This window comes from Lithobates pipiens, unplaced genomic scaffold (assembly GCF_037356315.1).
Source record: "Lithobates pipiens isolate NorthernLeopardFrog02 unplaced genomic scaffold, aLitPip1_a1.2 Scaffold_8, whole genome shotgun sequence".
In the NCBI taxonomy this organism is placed as follows: domain Eukaryota; kingdom Metazoa; phylum Chordata; class Amphibia; order Anura; family Ranidae; genus Lithobates; species Lithobates pipiens.
Window position 1 is genome coordinate 658,396,482 of NW_027507903.1, and position 12,746 is coordinate 658,409,227.

Below are 12,746 nucleotides of genomic sequence, written 5' to 3' on the forward strand. Positions count from 1 at the left end.
GGTTCCGGCAATATGGATGAAAATCATTGAGAAAAAATGGCATGGGTAGCCCCCTCCGCCCATTACCAGCCCCTTTGGGTCTTGTGTGGATATTAAGGGGAACCCCGTACCCATATTAAAAAAAGTAAAGGCGTGGGGCCCCAGACCCTATATACTCAGAACAGGAGTATACAGGCGGTGCAAACAAGACAGGGACTGTGTAGGTTTTTTGTGTTAAGTAGAATCTGTTTGTATTTTGAACTGGTACATTTTTAAAGTGTAGCTCCAGTCAAAAAATCCATTTTTAAGATTTTTGGAGAACATAGGGAAGGGTTATCACCCCTGTATAATTTGTTTTGCCGTCCGTCTTTTTTCATCTCACTTCCTGTTGTCTCCTTCCGTTTGCAAGTAGGAGACGTTTGTAAGTTGGATGTTTGAAAGTAGGAGCCTGCCCTATATGTTCTGCAGAAGTTTGAGCCTAAGGTGTTGGTGTTGCCACAACACTGTAAGCCCTCAAAGTGACTCTTGGTAGGCGCTGGAGCACCCTGCTGTGAACAATTATATCAAGAATTGTAATTACATGCCATTGTTGAACAGTGGTAGAAAAATTGACCTTTGGTGGTTGTGGTGCTGGTGCCACAACACTATAAGTCCTCACAGTTACTCTGGGTGGGCACAGGAACAGGCCCTCCTGTGAAATATTATATCAAGAATTGTAATTACATGTCCCTGTTAAACAGGGGCAGAAAAATTGGGCCTTAGGCACTGGTGCTGGTGCCACCACACTGCAACCTCTGCCATATACTCTAGTTTTATTGCAGGAATTAGCCCTGCTGCAAAGCCATTGTTGAACAGTGGTAGAAAAATAGGGCCTTTGGTGGTGGTGGTGGTGGTGCTGGTGCCACAACACTGTAAGTCCTCACAGTTACTCTCGGTGGGTGCAGGAACGGGCCCTGCTGTGAAATATTATATCAAGAATTGTAATTACATGCCCCTGTTAAACAGGGGCTGAAAAATTGGGCTTAAGGCACTGGTGCTGGTGCCACGACACTGCAATCTCTCCCCTATATACTCTAGTTGGAGTGCAGGAGTGAGCCCTGCTGCAAAGCATTGCATCAAAAATTTTAATTACACGCCCCGGTTAAACAGGGGCTGAAAAATTGGGCCTTAGGCACTGGTGCTGGTGCCACAACACTGCAACCTCTCCCATATACTCCAGTTGGAGTGCAGGAATGAGCCCTGCTGCAAAGCATTGCATCAAAAATGTTAAACAGGGGCTGAAAAATTGGGCTGGTGGCATCAGCCAGAACCAAAAATGTTCTTCCAACATATCAGCGGAGGAGGAAGAGGATAGACAGTCAACATAACAGGACAGTCACTGCATCAGCATAGGCAGTCTTGAAGGGATGTGATATTTCAAAAAAAATTATTCGGTTACATCAGCTTCAGGTGCTTGGTAGCTGGTGGTGATCCAAGACTGATTCATCTTTATGAAGGTCAGTCGATCAACCGAGTCAGTGGACAGGCACACCCTGTGATCGGTTACAAAGCCACCAGCAGCACTGAAGGTGCTTTCCGAAAGAACGCTGGGTGCAGGACAGGCCAGTAGCTCAATTGCATACTGTGCAAGCTCTATCCAGTAATCCATCCTCAAGACCCAGTAAGCCAGAGAATTTTCGTTGGGAAAGGTATCCAAGTCTGACCTTGCCCCTAGGTATTCCTGCACCATGTAAATCAGACGCTGGCGATGGTTGCTGGAACCGATCATACCTTGGGGCTGCGGACTAAAAAATTGTCTGAACGCATCAGTCAGACGGACACCTTCTCCACCGCTCCTTCTGACCGATGCCTCAGCAACACGTTGTCCAGGACCAGGAGTTTGTAACCTCCCAGTCTCTGGGAACACATTGCACAGACCTTTCTGCAATGCCTCCCGGAGCTGTCTCATCCTCTGCTCCCTCTGCTCCATCAAGATAAGGTCGACAACCTTACCCTTATACCGTGGATCAAGGAAAGTGGCCAGCAAGTAATGGTCCCTCTCCTTGATCCGAAGAATACGAGGATCCTTCCGCAGGCTTTGCAGTATCAGGGAGGCCATGCAGCGTAGGTTAGCTGAGGCATTCGGTCCGGAGTCATCTGGGTCACTAAGGACAACATGATCCACAGCTACCTCCTCCCAGCCACATACAAGTCCACGGGTTTCTTGGGACTGTAAATCATCCCTACAAGACTGTTGCTGCTGATGCTGAGTGCCAGGCTCCACCTCCATGCTGACACAATCATCCTCCTCCTCCTCCTCTTCCTGTATGATGGGTGGGACAGCAGGAACACTGTCTGGATAAAGGGGGCCTTGAGAGGCAAGGAAGTCCTCCTCTTCCTGCCTCTGTTCTGCCTCAAGTGCCCTGTCCATTATTCCACACAGTGTATGCTCCAACAGGTGGACAAGAGGTACAGTGTCACTGATGTATGCACTGTCACTGCTCACCATCCTTGTGGCCTCCTCAAACGGTGACAGGACAGTGCATACATCCCTGGCGTGGTGAGAAAAAACCGAGCTCCCCTGACCCTGTCCTGGTGCCGTAGTCGCACAGGTACTCATTGATTGCCCTCTGCTGCGTGTGCAGCCGCTGCAGCATGGCCAACGTTGAGTTCCACCTGGTGGGCATGTCACATATAAGGCGGTTCTTGGGCAGGTTTAACTCCTTTTGGAGCTCAGCTAGCTGAGCACTGGCATTAAATGATCGGCGGAAATGCACAGACATTCCTGGCCTGCTTCAGGAAATCCTGTTCTTAGGCAGCTGAACCTGCCCAAGAACCGCTGCACCACCAGGTTAAGGACATGAACCACACAGGGCACATGGGTCAGTTGTCCCTGTCGGAGGGCAGAGAGGAGGTTGGTGCTATTTTCGCAAACCACCATTCCTGGCTTAAGTTGGCGTGGTGTCAACCACCTCTCGGCTTGCCCCTGCAAAGCTGACAAAACATCCGCCCCAGTGTGGCTCCTGTCCCCCAAACAAACCAGCGCAAGCACGGCATGGCATCGTTTTGCCTGCGTACTTACGTAGCCCCTGGAACGCCTATGGAGCACCGCTGGTTCCGAGGACAGTGCACTGGAAGAGGCCATGGAGGAAGAAGAAGAGGAGGGAGTGGAGGAGAGAGGTGTGTCACAACCAGTAGTAGCATTTTGTTGGCATGGTGGCGGAACAACCTCCAACACTACTGCACCTTGTCCTGCATCCTTCCCAGCTGCCAGAAGAGGGACCAAATGGGCTGTGAAAGACAGGTAATGTCCCTGTCCATGCCTGCTGGACCATGAGTAAGCGGTAATTTGCACCTGTCCAGCGAGGCAAGGAAATTGCCTTCCACATGTCGGTAGAGAGCCGGATTCGCCTTCTGGAGACCTGCCACTGAGGAACCGCACATTGCACAAACTCACGGAAGGGGGCCGAGTCTACCAACTGAAAAGGTAGCAGTTGAAGTGCTAGCAATTTAGTCAAGCTAGCATTCAACCGCTGGGCATGTGGTTGGCTGGGAGTGAACTTCTTTCTACGGTCCAGCAGCTGGGGCCTGCTACAATTGGACGTGGCTGTACTGCTAGCAGAGTGCCCACAAGCACTTGGCTGTGACACACCTAATTCTACACCTTCATTCCTCTCAGTGTAGGTTTCAGAGAGGACTAAAGGTCTAGTGGGGTTGGAGATCCCAGCTGATGAGGAGCAAGGAGAGGTCCGCTTTGTTCTTTGGTGTGGGTCTTTGAGGTAAGCTTGCCAACGAGCTGCATGTCAGGTCAACATATGTCTGGTCAAGCATGTGGTGCCCAAGCGGCTGATGTTTTGGCCACGCGAGATACGCTTGAGACATATGTTGCAAATAGCAGCAGTGCGATCTGATGCACTTGTCTCAAATAACGTGCAGAGGCAGCGCCCTGCACAGGCGGAGCTCTGCGGTGTGATTCAGTCGGTGTGCTGCCCCTAAGCTGGTACATGGAGGGCATCCTGCCTCATTGGAGATGTGACTACTCCTCCTCCTCTCTCCTACCAGGCACCCACATGGAGTCAGTGCCCTCATCATCCCCTACCTCTTCATCGCTGGAGCAAACCTGGTAGTATGCTGCAGCTTGTCGAGCATGAGTGCTAGATTGCTGTCCTTCTTGAGCATCCCTTCTCTCTGCACTCACGCTACTGCCTTCCTCTAGCTGAATATCATCATCAGAGCCTACAAAACACTGGGCATTCTCCTGGAACATGTACCCAACACTTTGCTCAAAGAGTTCAGGGGACTCCTCAGGAGGACGTGGTGGGTCTAGGGAAGTAGTCACTGATGATGACATTGAGACGAGAGAAAAGGATGCTTTGGCAGCTGCTTTGCTAGTACCCTGAGCCTGGGTGAGAGAGGATTAGGAGGATGAAGAGGGCTTGGTCATCCACTCTACCAAGTCTTCAGCATGATGCGGCTCAGCATGTCCAGCTGCCGAAAATAAGGACAAGCGTGTCACATGGCCACGTGCTGATGACGATGCACCGCGTCCACGACCAGCACTGTTGTCTCTAGACACAGAGCCTGCTTGCCCTCTTTTATCGGCTCGTGCCTGTCTGGTAATGGTAATGGTAATGGCCTGAAGGGAGATGGGAAAACCAGCAATTGGGTAGTGTGTATTGTGCTGGAGGCACACAACACCCACTAACTCCTGCAGATGCCTTTATTATAGAAAAACAGGAATTAAAGGGTAGATATAGGTGTATATTGTGCTGTGCTGAAGGCACACAACACCCACTAACTCCTGCAGATGCCTTTATTATAGAACAACAGGAATTAAAGGGTAGATACTGGTGTACACTATGCTGTGCTGGAGGCACACAACACCCACTAACTCCTGCAGATGCCTTTATTATAGAACAACAGGAATTAAAGGGTAGATACCGGTATATACTGTGCTGTGCTGGAGACACAAAACCCCCATTAACTCCTGCAGATGCCTTTATTATAGAACAACAGGAATTATAGGGTAGATACCGGTGTATATTGTGCTTTGCTGGAGTCACACAACACCTACTAACTCTTGCATATGCCTTTATTATAGAACAACAGGAATTAAAGGGTAGATACCAGTGTATACTGTGCTGTACTGGAGGCACACAACACCCTCTAACTCCTGCAGATGCCTTTATTATAGAACAACAGGAATTAAAGGGTAGATACCGGTGTATAGGGATGGCCGAACGGTTCGCCCGGCGGTCGTTTTGCGGCGAACTTCGGCTGTTCGCGGTCCACCCGATCGGTGGACTATTGCCGCTGTTCACCCGGTGGGCTTCCGTGTTTACTGTGTAAAAGAACTTTGACCTATGATGACACATCCATCATGTGGCACAGGACAGCCAATTAAGACATTACAGCACATGGACACTTGGACATTCCACCTAACTTATAAATAGACCCGATCCGGCGGCCATTTTACATTCTTTCGTATGTCACTATAGGGAGGGGTTGCTGTGTGGAGCAGGGAGGGACTGCAGTGACCCAAATCGCTAGCTATTAGGTCCACAAAAGTTATTTTAAGGACTGGTATAGGTGTTAGGTGTAGTTCAGGATATAGGTTTGAGGCACTGCTATTCAAGTCATTATTGCAGCAGCCTGTCTTGTCAGTGTAGAGAGAGGGACAGGACTCTGTGTGCAGCAGGGACAGTCAGTTTAATCATTAGCTGTTACTATTAGGTCCACAAAAGTCCTTTTCAGGACTGGTATGGTAAAGTAGTACAGGATATAGTTTTGAGTGCTATTCAAGTTCTTGTTGCAGAAGCCTGTGTTTTGTCAGTTTAAATAGGGAAAGGCAGGAAGCTGTGTGTGGCAGTGAGGGACAGTCAGTTTAATCAGTAGCTGTTACTATTAGGTCCACAAAGGTTCTTTTCAGGACTGGTATGGTAATAGGCTTGTACACGTATAATATTCTTTCTTCCAAATATAGAAAGAATATTATACTTGACTGCTGCCCTTCTACTGCAGTAGTCCTTTAAGAGTATAGGGACTGAGGTACAGTTTGCTAATCACAACCTACTAGTTCCACAAAGGTCCTTATAAGGACTGGTAAGGTATAGCGTACTACAGTACATAGGGTTGAATGAGGTACAGTCTGCTATTCCTTAAGGACTGGTATAGGTCCACAATATATAAGGTTGAGGTGCACTACTGCTGACTGCTGCCCTATTCTGCAGCAGTCCTTTATCAGTATAGGGACTGAGGTACAGTCTGCTAATCACAACCTACTAGTTCCACAAAGGTCCTTATAAGGACTGGTAAGGTATAGTGTACTACAATACATAGGGTTGAGTGAGGTACAGTCTGCTAATCCTTAAGGACTGGTATAGGTCCACAAAATATAGGGTTGAGGTGCACTACTGCTGACTGCTGCTCTATTCTGCAGCAGTCCTTTATCAGTATAGGGACTGAGGTACAGTCTGCTAATCACAACCTACTTGTTCCACAAAGGTCCCTATAAAGACTGGTAAGGTATAGTGTACTACAGTACATAGGGTTGAGTGAGGTACAGTCTGCTATTCCTTAAGGACTGGTATAGGTCCACAATATATAGGGTTGAGGTGCACTACTGCTGACTGCTGCCCTATTCTGCAGCAGTCCTTTATCAGTATAGGGACTGAGGTACAGTCTGCTAATCACAACCTACTAGTTCCACAAAGGTCCTTATAAGGACTGGTAAGGTATAGTGTACTACAGTACATAGAGTTGAGTGAGGTACAGTCTGCTATTCCTTAAGGACTGGTATAGGTCCACAATATATAGGGTTGAGGTGCACTACTGCTGACTGCTGCCCTATTCTGCAGCAGTCCTTTATCAGTATAGGGACTGAGGTACAGTCTGCTAATCACAACTTACTAGTTCCACAAAGGTCCTTATAAGGACTGGTAAGGTATAGGGTACTACAGTACATAGGGTTGAGTGAGGTACAGTCTGCTAATCCTTAAGGACTGGTATAGGTCCACAATAAATAGGGTTGAGGTGCACTACTGCTGACTGCTGCCCTATTCTGCAGCAGTCCTTTATCAGTATAGGGACCAAGGTACAGTCTGCGAATCACAACTTACTAGTTCCACAAACGTCCTTATAAGGACTGGTAAGGTATAGTGTACTACAGTACATAGGGTTGAGTGAGGTACAGTCTGCTAATCACAACCTACTAGTTGCACAAAGGTCCTTCTAAGGACTGGTAAGGTATAGCGTACTACAGTATATAGGGTTGAGTGAGGTACAGTCTGCTAATCCTTAAGGACTGGTATATCATGATGCTGGTGTCAGTGCTCTCTATCATGGTGCTGGTGATCATCTCCTGCACCCTCTTCTTTGCCTACCCTGACCTTCCCTCGCCTCCATTGTCTCTAGAGTCCTGAATTGTCAGAATTTCACATATAATAAAAGAATGCATGTAGTTGTCCATTCCAGATTCACCTCATACATGTGTTATGTCATTGGCCATGTGGTGGGACTATGTGTGCACAGCTAGTAATTATTTTGTGGCTACAAATATGACCTGTAGGTTTGTAAAGTTCACCATCCCTGTGCTGTGCTGACTTCCTCCTGGGGCTGCTTATTATGAGGGGTTCCCACCATCCCTGTGCTATGCTGACTTCCTCCTGGGGCTGCTTATTATTAGGGGCTCCCACCATCCCTGTGCTGACTTCCTCCTGGGGCTGCTTATTATGAGGGGCTCCCACCATCCCTGTGCTGTGCTGACTTCCTCCTGGGGCTGTACCTCTGCTGTGCATATTATGAGGGGATCCCACCATCCCTGTGCTATGCTCATTATGAGGGGCTCCCACCATCCCTGTGCTGTGCTGACTTCCTCCTGGGGCTGTACCTCTGCTGTGCATATTATGAGGGGCTCCCACCATCCCTGTGCTATGCTCATTATGAGGGGCTCCCACCATCCCTGTGCTATGCTGACTTCCTCCTGGGGCTGCTTATTATGAGGGGCTCCCACCATCCCTGTGCTATGCTGACTTCCTCCTGGGGCTGATTATTATGAGGGGCTTCCACCATCCCTGTGCTGTGCTGACTTCCTACTGGGGCTGCTTATTATGAGGGGCTCCCACCATTCCTGTGCTGTGCTGACTTCCTCCTGGGGCTGAACCTCTGCTGTGCATATTATGAGGGGCTACCACCATCCCTGTGCTATGTAGACATGTGCATTCGTTTTCGTCCGAATGCATTTTCGTCCGAATTTCAGCTATTTTCGTTTTCGTTTTGACAAACGATAACGAAAGCACAAAATCCGAAAAACGAAAGATCCGACATAAATAAATGCTTTATTTTCGTTTTCATTGTTACAACAGTTCGATATAGAATAGGAGATTTGACATGACTCTGACAATAACAATCTGTCTATAGAACCTGTGGTCGAATGTGCCTAACCTTACCTCTATTAGTCCAAGATTATATAGAGAAAATATTGGACAGAGAAAAAAGATTTTGACAGAGAGAAAAGATTCTGCAAGTTACTGTCCTAAAAAGTGTTTGGGGACCCGGGTCCTGCCCCAGGGGACATGGATCAATGCAAAAAAAAGTTTTAAAAACGGCCGTTTTTTTTGGGAGCAGTGATTTTAATAATGATTAAAGTGAAACAATAAAAGTGTAATATTCCTTTAAATTTTGTAGGGGGGGGTGTCTATAGTATGCCTGTGAAGAGGCGCATGTTTCTGGTGCTTAGAACTGTCCCTGCACAAAGTGTCATTTATGCAGGAAAAAAGTCCTTTAAAATCACTAGCAGCTATTATGAATTGTCGGCTCCCGTAATACAGAGACAACTCATTGAAAGTCATTGATAAAAATAAATAAATAAATAAATAAATTAAAAAAAAAGTGTGGGGGTCCCCCAAATTCAATTACCAGGCCCTTCAGGTCTGGTATGGATATTAAGGGGAACCCTGCCTCAAATTTAAGAAAAAATTTGACATGGGCTTCCCCCTAAATATCCATAACCAGACCCTTCAGGTCTGGTATGGATATTAAGGGGAACCCCGCGTCAAATTTAAAAAAAAAATTGACGTGGGGTCCCCCTAAAAATCCATACCAGACCCTTTATCCGAGCACACAACCTGGCAGACCGCAGGAAAAGAGGGGGGGACTAGAGAGCAGCCCCCCCTCCCTCCTGAACCGTACCAGGCCACATGCCCTCAACATTGGGAGGATGCTTTTGGGGTCTGTGACCCCTCAAAGCACCTTGTCCCCATGTTGATGAGGACAAGGGCCTCATCCCCACAACCGTGGCCGGTGGTTGTGGAGGTCTGCGGGCGGGGGGCTTATCAGAATCTGGAAGCCCTCTTTAACAAGGGGACCCCCAGATCCCGGCCCCCCCTGTTTGAAATGGTAAGGGGGTACAAAAGTACCCCTACCATTTCACAAAGAAAGTGTAAAAAATAGTTAAATAAGACAAACACACTTTTGAAAAATTCCTTTATTAAAAATAAAATAAATAAAAAAAAGATTCCAGCGGTGGTAATCCACTCTTGCTATCCAGCGACGGACGGTCATCTCTCCAGCGATGGCTCATCTCATTCAGCGCAGCGAATAAATCCTTCTTCTGTTTCCGCGGAGGAGACACTGCAAGAATTCCGGCGGCTTGACGTTTCTTATATACGGAGGGCGGGCCACCCGTCACCTGACCCCGCCCCCCCTGACGCAAGGGGAAACTCGGGGTTCCCTGTGACGTATGGGTGACCCCGCACCCCTCTGATGTAACACAGGCAGGTTTCCGTTACATCAGAGGGGGCGGGGTCACCCATACGTCACAGGGAACCCCGGGTTTCCCCTTGCGTCATCCCAATGATGAGCCATCGCTGGAGAGATGACCGTCCGTCGCTGGATAGCAAGAATGGATTACCACCGCTGGAATCTTTTTTTTATTTTTTTTATTTTTTTTATTTTTAATAAAGGAATTTTTCAAAAGTGTGTTTGTCTTATTTAACTATTTTTTACACTTTCTTTGTGAAATGGTAGGGGTACTTTTGTACCCCCTTACCATTTAAAACAGGGGGGGCCGGGATCTGGGGGTCCCCTTGTTAAAGGGGGCTTCCAGATTCTGATAAGCCCCCCTCCCGCAGACCTCCACAACCACCGGCCACGGTTGTGGGGATGAGGCCCTTGTCCTCATCAACATGGGGACAAGGTGCTTTGAGGGGTCACAGACCCCCAAAGCATCCTCCCAATGTTGAGGGCATGTGGCCTGGTACGGTTCAGGAGGGAGGGGGGGCGCTCTCTTGTCCCCCCCTCTTTTCCTGTGGCCTGCCAGGTTGTGTGCTCGGATAAAGGGTCTGGTATGGATTTTTAGGGGGACCCCCACGTCAATTTTTTTTTACATTTGACGCGGGGTTCCCCTTAATATCCATACCAGACCTGAAGGGTCTGGTTATGGATATTTAGGGGGAACCCACGTAAATTTTTTTCTTAAATTTGAGGCAGGGTTCCCCTTAATATCCATACCAGACCTGAAGGGCCTAGTAATTGAATTTGGGGGACCCCCATGCTTTTTTTTTAATTTATTTATTTATTTATTTTATCAATGACTTTCAATGACTGTTCTCTGTATTACGGAGCCGACAATTCATAATAGCTGCGAGTGATTTTAAAGGACTTTTTTTCCTGCATAAATGACACTTTGTGCAGGGACAGTTCTAAGCATGGGAAACATGCGCCCCTTCACAGGCATACTATAGACACCCCCCAGGTACGAAATTTAAAGGAATATTACACTTTTATTGTTTCACTTTAATCATTATTAACCACTTTCAGACCGGACCATTTTGCTGGTAAATGACCAGAGGTCTTTTTACACTTTGGCACTGCGCTGCTTTAACTGGTAATTGCGCGGTCATGCAATGTTGTACCCAAACAAAATTTGCGTCCTTTTCTTCCCACAAATAGAGCTTTCTTTTGATGGTATTTGATTGCCTCTGCGATTTTTATTTTTTGCGATATAAACGTAAAAATACCGCAAATTTCGAAAAAAAATGATATTTTCTACTTTTTGTTATTAGAAAAATCCAATAAACTCAATTTTAGTCATACATTTAGGCCAAAATGTATTCAGCCACATGTCTTTGGTAAAAAAAAAGTCAATAATTGTATATTTATTGGTTTGCGCAAAAGTTGTCACATCTACAAACTAAGGTACGTTTTCTGGAATTTACGCAGCTTTTAGTTTACGACTGCCTATCTCATTTCTTGAGGTGCTAAAATGGCAGGGCAGTACAAAACCCCCCCAAATGACCCCATTTTGGAAAGTAGACCCCCTAAGGAAATTGATAAGAGGCATGTTGAGCCCATTGAATATTTTATTTTTTTGCCTCAAGCGATTGAATAATGACAAAAAAATTTTTTTTTTTTTTTTTTTACACAAAGTTGTCACTAAATGATATATTGCTCACACATGCTATGGGCGTATGTGAAATGACACCCCAAAATAAATTCTGCTGCTTCTCCTGAGTACGGGGATACCACATATGTGGGACTTTTTGGGAGCCTAGCCACGTACGGGGCCCCGAAAACCAAGCACCGCCTTCAGGCTTTCTAAGGGCGTAAATTTTTGATTTCACGCCTCACTACCTATTACAGTTTTGAAGGCCATAAAATGCAAAGATGGCACAAAACCCCCACAAATGACCCCATTTTAGAAAGTAGACACCCCAAGCTATTTGCTGAGAGGCATGTTGAGTCCATGGAATATTTTATATTTTGCCACAAGTTGCGGGAAAATTACAAACTTTTTTTTTTTTTAACAAAGTTGTCACTAAATGATATATTGCTCACGCATGCCATGGGCATATGTGAAATGACACCCCAAAATAAATTCTGCTGCTTCTCCTGAGTACGGGGATACCACATATGTGGGACTTTTTGGGAGCCTAGCCGCGTACGGGGCCCCGAAAACCAAGCACCGCCTTCAGGCTTTCTAAGGGCGTTACAGTTTTGAAGGCCATAAAATGCCAAGATGGCACAAACCCCCCCCCAAATGACCCCATTTTAGAAAGTAGACACCCCTAAATTTAGGGGTACACTAGTGAGACTAGGTAATAAATGGCGGGTGCCCTGAAACTATAAAAAAAATAACTAACCAACCAGCGTCACCTGTAACAGTTATATGGTGATCACTGGTGAAAGGGTTAACTAGGGGGCAATCAGGGGGCTTTATGCGGTAGTATATGGGGGTCCCTGGCGCTATAAAAAGCTGCGGCGAACCTAAATACCTACCTGCCTAACTAGTGTCACCTGTGACACTAATACAGTGATCAGAAAAACGATCGCTTATTAGGCTGGGTTCACACTGGAGCGATGCGGGAACGCCACGAATGCGCGGCGGGTTCCCGCATCGCATGCCTCCCGGCGGCAGTTCACACTGCCCTATGCAAACTGCTGGGAGTGTCAGTGAAATGTTAATGACACCCCCAGATCAGTTCGCATATCGCAGTGCGATCTGCAAACTTGGATCGCATGGTGTGAACACCCATGCGATCCGATTCTGCTGCGGACCAAAAAAAGGGTCCCGTGTGAGTTTGCGGCGGGTGCGGCGGGTGCGACACGAATTCAGCCATACTATCTGTATAGCTGAACTCGAATCGCACAGAGATCGGATGTGATTTGCACTGCAGTGCGGTGCGAATCACATCCGTTCTCATAAACCGCTGCAATGTGAACCCAGCCTTAGTGACACTGGCGACGGGGGGTGATCACGGGGTTAAACCTTTATTGGGGGGGTTAGGGGG

The 12,746-nt window shown here is 47.2% G+C and overlaps 1 protein-coding gene across 1 annotated transcript in view; it reads right to left on the minus strand.

The window, feature by feature from the left end:
* Positions 1–12,746, minus strand: part of LOC143961773 (E3 ubiquitin-protein ligase TRIM39-like) — a 216,232-nt gene that overhangs the window by 171,797 nt on the left and 31,689 nt on the right. The window lies entirely within an intron of this gene.